The sequence below is a fragment of the Protopterus annectens genome, chromosome 1.part2 (genome assembly GCF_019279795.1).
Source record: "Protopterus annectens isolate FY-2018-M chromosome 1.part2, PAN1.0, whole genome shotgun sequence".
Taxonomy (NCBI): Eukaryota; Metazoa; Chordata; order Ceratodontiformes; family Protopteridae; genus Protopterus; species Protopterus annectens.
In genome coordinates, this window is record NC_056727.1 from 702,798,787 (window position 1) to 702,813,864 (window position 15,078).

Sequence of the window (15,078 nt, forward strand, 5' to 3'; positions counted from 1 at the left end):
TAGTATATGCCTTTCCTCCACTGCCTCTCCTCCCCAAGGTACTCCTAAAGGTCAGACAGGAGAAGCCAAAGATTATACTGATTGCCCCAGACTGGCCCCGCCAGTACTGGTATCCAATCCTAAGGAACTTGTCTCAATGCCCAGCTTGGACCTTACCTCAAATACCTCATCTACTGTCCCAGCAAAACAATCAGATCCTGCACAGCCAACTCAGTACTTTAAACCTGGCAGCATGGCGGATAATGTAGTCATACAAAACACACCTCTCAGTAAAGCTGTGATGGATGTCATTTTGGAAGCCTAAAGGCCTAGTACTAGAAAATCAAATCTTATGCTGGAAAAAAGAAGAGATTCTGTGCTTGGAGCCAGGCACAAGGAACTGTTACAGCTGTACCAAATATTCCTCAGATTTTGCAATACTTGACCGAGATGCTGGACAAAGGCCTATCTTTTTCATCAATTAAAATTCATGCCTCTGCCATTTCTGCTCAGTACAATACAGAGCCACCTATCTTTTCTCATCCTTTATTAAAGCAGTACCTCAGAGGAGCCAAAAACTTAAGGCCTCCAAGGAGATCACCAATGCCTGCATGGGACCTCAACTATGTCTTGGAAAAACTCACCCTTCCTCCTTTTGAGCCAGCTGCTACTGCTGACATAAAGTTTTTATCTTGGAAAACAGCTCTGCTCCTAGCAATAACTTCTGCAAGACGGGTTTCAGAGCTACAGGCACTTATGGCTGTGGAACCTTTTATCATGTTTTATCCAGACAGGGTCTCTCTGAGGACAAACCCAACATTTATGCCTAAGGTGGTGTCCAGTGTGGCTCTTAACCAAACTATTCATCTGCCAACTTTTTATCCAAATCCACAGAACAAGGGGGAGAGAATTCTGCATTCTTTGGACGTACACAGACAACTTAGATTCTACTTGGACAGAACCAAAGTTTTCAGGAAGACAGAGCAATTACTATTGTCATATGCTGCAGGATCACAAGGAAAGGCTATCTCAAAGCAGACTATTTCAAAGTGGATAGGGCACTGCATTCGCTTCTGCTATTTACACCATGGCAAGCCAGTGCCTAAGGACATTAGGCCACATTCAACCAGAGCTGCAGCCACTTCAGCAGCCTTTCTCAAGGGAGTACCAACCAAAGACATATTAGAGGCTGCTACTTCGAGTTCAGTGCACACCTTTACAAAGCACTATCATCTGCCACTTTAGTCTAAATCCAGGGCAGGCTTTGCCACTGCTATTCTGCAGGGCCTCATAGCCGCTCCTAATGCTGTTTAGCCCCAGCCTCCCAACCATAGCTTTGGGACTCTACCCAAATGTAATGACTGCAACAGTGAAACACGAAGAACATAGTACAGTTGTGTACACTTACCATACATTTAGATGCTCAAGTGTATTCACTGTTGCAGTCCAGGTTACCCACCCGCCATCCCCCTTTTTTCTGCTGGAACTTTTCTTTCCTTCTCTGATTTATACAACCTATGTGGTGTATTTGCTTGTAGATTATGGTAAAGTTTATATTGGTGTATGTATTTATATATATATATATATATATATATATATATATATATATAAATTTTGGCTACCCTGTTAGGGGGAACCTGACATCTGGGGCAAGAAAAACTGAAGAAAATGGCATCGGCTCCTTCTTTTATACCCCTGATGACCTGACGTCAGGGAAAGGGCGACAGCAGCCGACGCAGGACCCAAGACTTTGGAATTCAGGCCGACTGAGGGCAACCTGCCAGCAGGATTACCCGAATGTAATGACTGCAACAGTGAATACACTCGAACATCTACATTTATGGTAAGTGTACACAACTGTACTTTTTAGTGTTGTACATCTGAGTTATAATCTTTAACCTTTTTCTTCCTTCTCCTTATCATAATCAGGGGATGAGACTTTTCATTTGGCCAAATGGCAGATCATCTGGTGGCACCATTTCGGACGTTATGCATTTAATTTGAAATACGCCTCACATAGTTGAATTTTAAGTAAAATTAATCTGGCTGGCTGTAGAACAAGTGTTTACAAGTTGCAGTATCTTGAGATTTCTAAACATATTTCTTGAAAATGTGCAGGGAATGTAGATTTCCTATTGAATACTATGTTGCTGATATAGAGTGACTTTACAAATGTTTTCCATTTGCTTATTTCCTGATGGGATACTCTCAGTGTCTCTAAAATTCTTGATAAATTTTATGCATCAACATGTTGCTTTGAAGTTCTGAATTCTTCTTGAAAAATTGAAATAATTTGATGTAGCTTTAATTCCACTGAAATGAGCATACCGAAGGATGAGAAACATTTGCCTTTTGTTAATTGTATGAAGTGTTAATGTGCATTCATATGCTTCTACTACATTTTATTGTGTGTTAGTTCGTTGAAAGCTAAGCCAGATGAAACACACTGGTTGAAGCTTTACAACAACAACACTGAGCAAAAATGTTTCTTCTAGGTAGGCTTGTTCCCTATACGAGTCCACTCCCCCTTGCTTATAACTGCATGGGAAAAGAGAAAAAGAAATAGAAGCACCTTTAATGCACAAATAGAAACCACACCTTTAGTGATTTCTTTTAATTAAGGAGTTCAGCTTCTAGGGAGCTGAAATCAACAAGTTTAAACCTCATCCACTTTGCACTCAGCAGAATGTAGAGTAACACAGGCATATGTATTCCAGAGTTTGATGAAATGGATTAACTTCAGCTGTTGTGTAATGAATAATAAATTGAGTAAAAAGATGATTCGTGTATACTGAAGCATCATCATGTATGCTTTTGAAACCTGAATAATGTTACTTTTAAATGTCTTTCAAAGTGTTGATTGTAGTCTGAAGTATTATAGCTTATAAGAACCTGGAGTTGAGCATTTGGGAATTTTAGAGAAATGTTTGAAAGCATGAGAGGATTTTTTTCCCTGCTACTTTTAGCTCCGTAACTGCCAACTGTTGAGCCTCCCCTGTTTGGACTTGAGCCCATTTATTCCTGTGTAGTGGGAAATCCCTAGATCCATGGAGGTTAAAGTGGTCTGGAGAAGCTGTCATTCAGGCAGCTATGATGGTTGCTTGTGTCCTTGCCAGCCTGTTGGATGTGAAGACATTTGAATGTCCTGACCCTACCCTTGTGTTGGGGGAGCCACCCTCATTACCACTGGGGTCACAGCACCCTTCCCTTCTTCCCTTGTGAGTGCATGTTTCCATACACTTACTACTGAGAACTACCACCAAGTGGTGGTGAGATATATTGAAAGCACCCCCCCTTTAGATACCTATGAAATGCCATCCATCCTCTGAGGGATTCTGGTAGTGTGAATCCTGCTCTTTCTGTCTCCCCCAACCTGGATGGGCACACCCATTTTCCTCAGCCAGTACAGTCAAGTGCCCAAACTACTTGTTGAACTCTGGTCACATGGCAATAGTCAGGGTTTTATCCTTGTATTCCACTGGGGGCTGGCACATACAGGAATGCATTTTATGGTTCATGGATTTATGTTTTGCAGGCTGTTTAAATCCATGTCTAAAATACCATCCTTCAATCTGAATATGATCATGTTTACTTTTAGAAAATATATTTGCTAGTCACATTGACAGATCAAATTAGCTTATTTCCTCATATAGATGACAACATTGAATAGCTCCTTTCTCTTACCATTCATATCATGTGGCTTGATGGAAGTTGGAATCATTAAATGAAATTCTAATATTCATTCACTCCGTAGTCAGATGGTCACTTGCTTGTTGCAAGTGTTTGACAGTGCACTTGTAGAAGTAAGAATTTTCTTTTAATAAGATTCTTACATTTCCAAAAACATGAAAAGATGAAAGTGCATAGGAATGGGTCAGACAACATTTGTTATTTTCACAACTTTTAATAAAATAAAAAATGTAAAATAAAGTAACTGAATAATTGCTTTTGTCTCCAAACGTATCACTAGGGAACTAAGGCTTCATCAGTCTGCTAACAGAAGGTCATACATTCGTTTAAATAGTGCAAATGTCATCTGATGACATCTCATGACTGGAAATCACATAATTTAAAAGATCTAGGTTTAATATTTAAAATCCTTCCTTTTTAAATAACATTTAAAATTCACTGAGGAATTAAGACCAAAATTACTATTTGCATTCAAGAATATTTGCCATTTGTACTCTAAATATTCCAAATAGTCTTCCATGCTGCTACCCCTTACATTGTTAATTGCAAAATCAGTAACACCAAAACTCTTTTAAAACCAGAACAAACTGTGGTATGGTAGTACATTTGAGATCTCTTTATTTTTAATTGCCCAGAGATATTTAGACTATTCTATCTCACAGTCTTCTGATGTTCTTACTTGCATAAAAGCTGTCATATGAGCAGCAAACTGCTATGTGTACCATGTATTCTGATGTACAGGGGGAAAAAAAAGACTGAGGACTTAGAGAACTATATTTATTTGTAGAAAAGGTCCAAGAACTATAATTTATAAACCTGTATGCATTACTGTTGTAACACTTGATAGTGCCTTTATTCTGTTCAGGACAGCGCAGTGGTGCAGGGATAGCATTGTCGCCTCACAGCAAGAGGTTCTCCAGTTTGATTCTCAGCTGGGGTGCCTTCTGTGCGGAGTGTGCATGTCCTCTCTGCGTTCATGTGGATTTCCTCCGGGTGCTCTGGTTTCCTCCCACGTTACAAAGACATGCATCCGGAGCATTTCTCCCCGGGCATCCGCTGAAAATTGGCTTGTTCCAAGTTGGACTTTCCCGGTTAGTAAATGTTAAATAAAGTGTATCGGGATTTTTTTTTTTTTAAGATATTCTTGATGTTATACCCCCTCTTATTAACAAATTGGATGATTTACCCACCTGTTTGAGCACTTCATCTTTCCCCTTTAATATCTTCCAATTTACCTTTACTATTTTTTAATACTTAAGTTATCTAAGTCAGACATATGGTTGTACTCTAAACTGAGTTACTTCATTCCATGTCCACACCACTAGAACCAGAAATATTTTCTGGGGGGTAGTCGAGCAAGATTCAGGGTACCCCCCCAAAATCTAAACCTCTCAATTAGTTGTAGTCCCAGTTCCTTAATTTCTGTTTGTTTCTGTTGTGGAAGATTTTTGATCCTAATGAACATAGACTAAAACACACATTTTTTAAAAGGGGTGCATACTCTTAAAAAAAAGCAGGGAATTACAAGCTGTGTTTTTATAATTAATACGTGCAGATTAAAAACTGCTGTTTTTCTTATAAGCAAGCACATCCATGAAGATGAAACTGTACTGATGTGAAATTTCTAAAAACAGTGATCCTTGTTTAATAACATCAAGGAAACTTGAAACTCATTAATGAATCCTTCCCAAACTGGGAAAATGTCATGGATAAGCTTGCCATATTTGATCTTAATGAATCACTTTTCATTAAAAAAAATCCTTTTCCAATATGTCATTGGCAAAATTTGGAACCATGGTGCCACCCATTGCTACCTCCTAATTTTTGGGGGAAAATGTGTCTTTAAATATAAAACAATTATATTAAATTATTCTCTAGACCCTTCCCTTTTAATCTTTTTTTTCTCTTAATCTCATGACATTTGCACTGAACAAAACATTGCTAACCTTTTTGATTCCCAAATACTGGGGTATTTCTGTATACAGAAATTTGATACCCAGTGTCACCAGAAAATAATGAAAAAGTCTGATAAATATGCACTGTTAAATATACAATATTTTATAAACTATATCTATAAAATGAGATATGGGCCTAAGTTTGAATTCCTTGCTGAGACAGTAGGTCGAAGAGGAGGATCAACCTCATTTTTGTCAGTCTTTCAGATTATAAAGTTGATAGCTGTGGTATAATCCTTTATTAAAAAGTAATCATACATAGCTTGTGAAATCCTTCCTTTGAAAATGATTTTCTCTAGCTAGCTGTCTGTGAACCAAACCTTCTATGGGAATTTTTTAAACTAACTGTTTGATAAAATTGTTTATCGCTTAAAATGGAAAACATGTTTTTGTCATAGTCTCTTTGTCCATAACAGTAGTATCCCCTCCTTTGCCTACTTTCATTACCCTGACTGAAATGTCTTTAATACATTCTTTCATCCATAATAAGATTGTACAGCCTCCTGGAGGCTGGTTGAGATAACAAGTACTGGATGACTTGTTCACAATTTTGTTTAAAAACTTGCTGAGTTGGGATGGAGGTTGGATTAAATGGACTGTACAAAATATTTATATCCTTTGTCTTATCTTATATTTGAAAAAAAAACTTTACAGTTTAATTTTTATGTGAAGATCTTTAAATTATTGATAGTATCCACTGAGGGGAGTATAGGTAAAACCCTTTTGGGGAAATGGACTTCATCAAACTTAAAGATCACATTTGGGAAGAAGTTCATCACATTCTGTGAAGCTTTTGTATATACCTCTGAGTTCTGTAACTTTTCTCTTAAAACCACTCATCCTGTCTGTCATCTTATGTCATCTATACTTTCTACTTTTGAATCATTGGTAAACGTGTATGTATGAAATGGAAAACTTATTGCAATACCTTCAATAAGTATATATGCTTAGTAATTGTTTTCTAACTCTGTTAACTTTTTAGAATTATGTATGTGCATAAACAGGCTTTTGCTCACACACACATTTGTGTGTTTATACTTGTGGAGGTTTTCTCCCCAGGACTATGCTTAAAAGTCATTCTGTCCAGTTGGGCTGTTCTGGTCAACAAATGTAAATAAATAGATAAGTTAATAAAAATTACTAAAACCATGCAGTGATATAAACTAAAATCTGTTACAGCAAAACCTCAATATTCCAGAAACAAAGTTTTCAGTCAGTGCATACCTTTTATCTCACCAAACTTATTTTTAAGACTTGACTTCCAAGATGGCTCCTGGTTGAACAGGTTGATTTGAGCCCTCCCAGTATGAAAACTGAAAAAGTGTTAAATAGCCAGTAAAAGTTCTCAACATGAATAATATTCAGTTACTGGCTAGCATTTATACTGCCTAGATGCCAACAGAGAAGAAATTTGAAGAAAGTAAATGAAAATCAACCAGAAAAGAAAAATATTTGGATGAGAAGAGCATTGCAGCTGTTGTGCAAAAAATGGTTCACTGTCCATCTTTTAGTACAGGAGATGGCTTCCAGTAATTTAGAGGAAAAATCAATCAAATGCACACAGAGGTGTTGGTATATTCTTTCAATAACTCAGTTCTTTTAAAGTCAAACAGCAACGGTCAGGAAAAAAAATAGAAGAAGCTTTAAGCAGTTATTCAGATGAGCTGATAAAAACTGCAGACACCACATTCTAAAAAGAAAGACTGGCATAAACAGGGGGCTTTTCAAGAAATTGTTTAAAAAATAGAGTGAAAAGAAAGAACACACAGAGAAAACCTGATATTTTTGCTATACCAGAGAATTGCAAGAAAGTACAAATAAGCAACTGGACTGGTGGTCTACAGCAGGATTTGATAACTGAGGGGCACGTCATGTGTATGTTCCAAATCTGGCCGTCAGTAAGCAGCCAAGACCTATATTAGTAAAGATTAAGTCATACCAGCAGAAAAAGCTGCTTTTAAAACTGTAGCAAAGGGTAAAAACATTAAAAATTGAGGACACTAGACCCTTTTTGGGAAATGATTATTTACTGTACTCCAGGCAGAAGAGAAGTAAGTTTATCCCAGCAATTGGGATGGGGAGAGCATACCTCTCAACTGTCCATTATTTTCAGAGACGTCCCTGATTTTGACTCATTAGCCCTGTCCCTCTTAATCCCTCCTAAAACTGGTGACTTTTGAAAATATATGGTGAATTATACCTAACAAATAATGACAATAATTAGAATTATATCAACCAAAAACGGACCAGCACTTACAGGATCGTATAGATAATGTTTATTTCAACGTTGTACAAACAACCATGATAGCAGTGGTAAAAACCAGTGCTAAAGCAAACCAGTTTCGGCTAATGCTAGCCTTTCTCAATGCCAAAGATAGGAAAAAGAAAACTTCCACCATATTAGGTCATTTTTATAATCCAACTCTTAAAGGGATATAACCCATGTATAGAGTAAATACATTTAGTATCAATATACAAAACACATTGTAATCCAATGCACATATCAAACAAAAATATCTGCATATATATCCCAGAAAAATATAACATTGTTGGAATATATAAATCAATATATAAATAATTGTATATACATGCTTAATAATAAGTACAAATAATGTGAACCAATGAAAATATTGATACCATGCCATTCTGGATATAATATAGATACATATGTAACTGGCATATATTGTTTATAAAAAAATAAATAATGCCAGCAATTCTAAAGACCTGAAATGGATACTTAAATCTTTCATTTGTATGGTTACCAACATGTTCTAAGAAGATAAATTTGAGATAAAAATAATAATCTCAATATGATGGTTCTAATGTGTTTAGTCCAGGCCTAAAAAGACCCCCTAACCTGATAATTCATTTGTTCTCCATATCATTAAGTTGTTTAAAAAATTGAGTGAAAAGAAAGAACACACAGAGAAAACCTGATATTTTTGCTATACCAGAGAATTGCAAGAAAGTGCAAATAAGCAACTGGACTGGTGGTCTACAGCAGGATTTGATAACTGAAGGGCACGTCATGTGTATGTTCCAAATCTGGCCGTCAGTAAGCAGCCAAGACCTATATTAGTAAAGATGAAGTCATACCAGCAGAAAAAGCTGCTTTTAAAACTGTAGCAAAGGGTAAAAGCATTAAAAATTGAGGACACTAGACCCTTTTTGGGAAATGATTATTTACTGTACTCCAGGCAGAAGAGAAGTAAGTTTATCCCAGCAATTGGGATGGGGAGAGCATACCTCTCAACTGTCCATTATTTTCAGGGACGTCCCTGATTTTGACTCATTAGCCTTGTCCCTCTTAATCCCTCCTAAAACTGGTGACTTTTGAAAATATATGGTGAATTATACCTAACAAATAATGACAATAATTAGAATTATAGACATCTTTTATTTCTGAAACTGTTTATTAATTCACACTCTCTTGTTCTATCAATGTCTTAGGTTAATAGAACTAATATTTTAAGTGTCCCTGATTGTCCCTTTTTATTTTTGGATTTGTCCCTGATTCTGTTGAAATTTGTCCCTGATTGGTTGAGAGCTATGGGGAGAGGTAGGTGTCTGAAATTCAATTTGCAATATCCAGATGTCTTCAGAATATTTTTTTCCTGGAAAATCAAAGACATTTGTGGATGCAGAACAGGCTGTCGCAGAAAAAATAGTTTTTAACCAGTAAGCCAAAGAGGAGAGATTTTTGCATTTGAATCCTTTTTTGTTCTTTCAAAGGCGAATGTTAATTGACAGAAGAAAACTCAGGTGATGACTAGAAAAATCAAGAGTACATTGTATTTGTATCAGAGAGAAGTGGTGGGGGTTAAAGAAGACCAGCAAAAATGCAAAATTGGTGAATAAATGGGAGAACTGTAAAGCATCGATCCTGTTAGAAATTGTATTAAACATGCAAAATGTGGTTGAGAAAGGTTTTAATTTTGTTGACTGTGTTAAACTGGTGGGTAAACTGTAAACCAAATATGTCTGTGTTGTCATTTAATGTTTAGAAGGACACTGAAATGACTGAAGAAGTACAAGTAAAACATTTTTTTCTTATTACTGTTTGTACAAACATTTCTTGGTATAAATTTCTTCTTGTATTGTAAAGTAGTTTGCTATATTATGTAATCTAAGGCACTTTAAATGGGTGGTTGAGGGGAGTTATTTTATTCGTGCCTACTTGTGATACTAAAGCAAGAAGCACTTTTTCCTGTTTGTTATAAGGCAAGAAAAACTGGAAGTATAAGAAAAGGTGGATTCTTGGGCTTCCAAGATGGCTGCACAATAATAAACAGCTTAATTTCAGCTCTCCCAATGTGAAAGGGAAATCGAGAAATAATTACTAGATGTTATGTCAGCCTGAGTAAAATTCATTTACTAGTTAGTACGTATACTGCCTGGATGTCAGCAAAGAAAAATTTTAGAGAACCTCAAAGAAAATTAACAAGAAAAGGTTAAGAGAAAACACTGACTGGGAAGAATCATGCAGCTGTTCAACAAACATCCGTTCAAGCTCCAGTTTTGGTACAAGAGATTGCTTCTAGTAATTTAGAGGAAACAATAAGTCAAACATACTCAGAGCCAATTAAAATAAATGAAGCATTGAAGGAGTATATCAACTTAAGTAACAAAAGGCTGGAAAACTAGACTAAGGTTTAACTAGCTATTCAGATGAACTGATAAAAACTGCAAAAATCAGAGATGGAAATGCAGAAAAGGCTGGCTGAGTATGAGATTTCTCAAGAAGAGTCATTTCAAAAAATGGTAGCTTTAGAGGACAGGTCACACGGTGAAAAACCTGAGATTTTTTGCTGTAACAGAAACTGAAAGGAAAATACTGTATTAATTTTATGAAATCACAAACAAGCCACTGGACGGGTAATCCTTTGCAGGATTTGCTAATTGAAAGGGCATATCGAGTGTATGTCCCAAACTTGGCCATGAGAAAGTAGCCAAGACTTGTATTAGTACAGATACAGTCATATTAGCAGAAAGAGTTGATCCTGACAAAACTGTCAGAAGGGCAAAGTATTAAAAACTGGAGGCAGTAAAATGTTTGTGGAACATGATTAGTCACTGTACACCAGGCAGAAGAGAAGCAAACGTATCCCAGTAATCAGAGAATGTGGAGGGGCAGGTATGAGATTCAAGCTACTATATTCAGCTGTCTTCGGAATATTTTTCCTGGAGGATCCAAGACCTTTTTTGATGCAGAACAGGCTAAGGAGAAAATACAAAAGTTACCCAACAAAAAGTGAGCCATCAAACAGAGTGGAACCTTGCTTGTCATTCTCCCGACAGTAAAGTTCCACACAGAGACTTTGACAGTGAATCCCTTTCTAGTGTTCCAATGGGAAATACTTGAGAGACAAAAAAAGACCAGGAATTGACTAGAAGAATTGGGAATACCTTGGACTTGAACAGGTGTTGGGTGATGGAGATTAATGGGAGGAAGACCAGCAACACTGAAATTAGTGAATAAATGTGAGATTGTAAAGCATCAGTTAAATCTGTGAAATGTGGCTTTGCAAGAAAAATTGGCTAAGAGCTATTGGACTTCTGTTAACTTTGTCAAACTTGTGGGTGGACTGCAAAGCCTAGACCCACTTTGTCATTCATGTTTAGAGGGAAAACGTAACTTTAAGTAATTTTTGCTCATTTTTTTAATAATAACTTTATCGAATTACCACTTGTGACATAAGCAAACATATATAAAAGTAATAAAACTATATTGCCATATTCACATTTAGAAGCATTGGACATCACATATAATCTTCTATACAATATAGTCAATCCAATATTGCATAAATTGTTCAATTTCTGCCTTCTCTTAAACCTTATTCCTCATCCAAAACACTTTTCTGCATGTATTGTTCCCACAATTCCATTTTTGATGTAATCTACTCCTGCCCTTTTCTAAACATCCCACTTACTATTTTTATCTCTGCTACAATGTTCACTATTTCAAGTATGGCTGATTTAGACATTTATTTCTGTTTTCTTTTTTCTAGTAAATGTTTTTTTGGCAGCCACCAGAATTAAACTTAATAAGCCCTTGGTGTGTTTGGGCAGTTCAGATCCTGTATTCCAGCTTAAAAATGTTATTTTCTTAGTTACACTCATTTGCTTCTTCAGTACCCCAGGCAGATTACTCTGAATATTTTTAAGTCTGCCAACTGGTTACACTGTAAATACATATGCTCCTGGGTACTTCTTTCTTCCCCATTATATATCCAGTGATTGTCATCTGCTTGAGAAGAAAAATATTTGAAGTCTGGGGTATAAAAGTACCTTTGCAAACACTTCCAAGCAAAAATCCGAAATCGTCTAGACTTTGCTGCATATTTGGGAGCCATACATACAGCCTTCCATTGTTTCTTTGTGAAAATCAGGAATTTCTTTGTGAAATACATATCTAAATCTCTCTTGTCCATCTTTTATGACCTCCTGTGATTGATTCTTATAGTTGTCATGCATTTTGTGTGCCCTACTAGTTACCCTTTTGTCAGCAGTTTTAATTATAGATTCAACTAAAACTCAACCAGTGCGGGCCCTTCACTTGGGATTCCCCTATCTCTTTCTGTTTGCCTATACACTGCTATCAATCCCTGATAGGGAAGGCAGTATCTAGCTTGCAGTCAAAATGTCTTCTTAGTCTCTTCCCATTCTATTATCTTTCCCCCTCTGATTATATGCTCCCATTACCTTTGTTCCTTTGCCAGTTTTCTCCATTAAATTCCAGCTTACTTTTGCCTATCCTCTGTACCTGTAATTACAGTCATCTATACTGGCAGAATCTCCTTTCTCTATTCCTGTGTTGGCAGAGTTCTTATAATACTTTCTGAATATGATATTTTGTATAGTTATTGTTATTCTTCTTAAGGATCTGCATCCAAAATCTCAGTTTCTCTTCATTTCTTAAGTTTCCCCTAATTTTATATCATCATCCTTTTCCACTTTGAATTAAAGCTTTCTGGTTGTTCTGTGTATAAGAGCATTAACTGTGTAGCTCTGAATCACATCAGATTCTCAGACTTTTTCATCTGTCTGACCACTGCTGTCATCTTGCGGTTTCTAGAGGGTTATATCTTCTTGTTGGACATGTATCACTTTCATAAATGTCTGGGGGTAAAGTCTACTCAGACAGTTGAAGGTAGGAAATGTAAGGTTGAGAAAAATGACCTGCGTGATGTCAGAGGCAGTACTAGATAAGACTTGACGTTCTCTGCGTGTGTCTTGGATGGAGTTCTGCATTTTGAGTCTGCACCAGGAGGCAACTTTGAATGTTGTATTATGTAGAGAGTTCCTCATATACGTTTTTTGTACTGTCTGCTGCAAGTATCCTAAAAGTATAAAACACAGATCCATTGGTGTCTTTTCCATCTGTCTTTAACTGGTGTATTGGATCTGACTGAATCCAATGCTGGCAACTCCCAGACTAGCACATAATACCCCCTAAGATCTACTACTTCCTCAGATATTGTTTGCTATTTGAAATAGCCAGACATGGTCTCCAGAGCACAGCATGAGTTTCCCAGGTATTGCTTCATAACTGCTGGAGTGATTTTTTTTTCTTGGTTACATAGTGGATATTTTAGGATTTATTTTCTCCTTTACTGCTAATTTTCAGAATCTTTACTGTTGGTGGTTCTAGTTAGTTTTGGGCATTCTTGCTTTTTTTCCCATCCTATCCTTTGCCTAGTTCTAAACAAAGAGCATTTCTGATATAACTGTTTAAAATGATTTATTTCTTTTAAATTATTTAGGTACTACTTTCTACCTGGTGCTGTTTTCCAGAGCTGCTCATTTTTCTCATAGAGTAATATCTGATTTTTTTCTCAAACTATTGCTGACAAGGTCCAAGGCTTTAAAAGATTTTCTCCCTGTGAACCTTTTGGAACATTGGTCCAAACTGGCACTAAAGGGCCTTCTCTTTGCCTCTGTGGGAGAATTTTCCGCCTCCCTCTCAGGTTCTCCTTTATCCAAAAAAGACATCAGAGAGTGCCATGGTCCCGTGGATGAATTGAAGATAGATTGAAAGAGGAGAAGAGAGAGAGAAAAAAAGGATAAAGAGAGGGAAAAGGAGAAGAGAGAAGTCAGAAGAAAAGGAAGCTAAGGAGTCAAGGAAAAGTTCTCTGGATCCTTCAGGAGATGTAGGTAAGGCCAAATCCTGTCCAAATACAATATCTTATTCCTCCTTTGGTAGTGGAGCCTAGCTTTTCCCTAGAGCCAACTACACCTCCACTCCAATCTCCAACCCTTCTGTCTGAGAGACCTTTTCATAGTCACCTTTGACAATGTTTTCATTCAGGTTTATATAGTCATTGAGAAGTTTATCCAAGGATGATGTAAACATTCCTGAGAAATCAGATACAGATGGAGGTCCTTTCCAGTCCCCACGATTCTATGGAACTGGGAGAAGGCTGTTTCACTCCCCACTTGATTTCTCCTTGCCTGACCTTCAGATCCAGTAATATTGGATCTGAGCACCTATCAAGGGGATTCCTTTGTTAGAGCTAGTAGACTGGACATTTTAAACTCCTTTACCCATTTGCCCCTCACGCATTTGACTGGTGGAGTCAGATCTTGAGAGGTCCTTGGAGCTGAGAGGTCAGCACCGGAGAATGGGGGACTGGATCAATTCAAAGACTGTTGGATCTGTCCCTTCCCCTCAGCGCTTTTGTGCTCAATAGCTTGGCCCCCAGCATCTGCTTCAGCCAAACCAAGCTGAGTCTAGCAAGGGTCTCTTATCTAGATCCTCGCATCCCATGAGAATAATTCAGAGCTGGCTTCAGCCTTTGAGGCATTTGAGAATGCTTTTGCCTTGCCTAGAGAAGAGATGTCTTGCACTCGATAGGATCTATCCCAGTTCTTTCTGGTGACTGCAGTACCTGATCCATATCATCCTGTTCCTTTGGAACACACTGCTATAGCATGTCTCGATAGAGCTCATAGGATGAAGCTTCCCTTTAGCTTTTGATTCTTTTCCAGATCACCAAACTCCCGGTGGAAGAGCACAGGAAGCACTAATGCAAAAGGAAGCTTTTTTTTTTACTCCCCACAAGAGTCTGTTATGCATGACAGCATTATTTGACTAAAGGAGAAGGGTCCCCCCTTGAAGATATCTCCTTTGGAAAAATCCTGGAATTACTTTGGTAAGGGGGGTGCTGATCACCCAGCTCCCCTTCCCAGGAGGTATTGGTGTTTCTCAATGACAGTGGAGATGGCCAGTATACTTCCTGAGTAGTTCCCCTGTTGGATGAGGTGATTGACCTCCTCTTTCAGCAGGCCCAGAAGGGTCTGGATGTGGTGGAGCCCATTCCTCATGTGACGATAGGGGGTACTACCAGCCATGCCAAGAGAAGTAGGGCAGTAGATTTGTAACATATGCCTGCACAGCTAGCTGGAATTTTGTAAATTATATGTCATTTGTACAGTGGATATAAAAAGTGTACAC

The 15,078-nt window shown here is 37.5% G+C and overlaps 1 protein-coding gene across 3 annotated transcripts in view; it reads left to right on the forward strand.

The window, feature by feature from the left end:
* The window catches only part of HEATR5B (HEAT repeat containing 5B), a 2,176,461-nt gene that overhangs the window by 265,092 nt on the left and 1,896,291 nt on the right, over positions 1 to 15,078 (forward strand). The window lies entirely within an intron of this gene.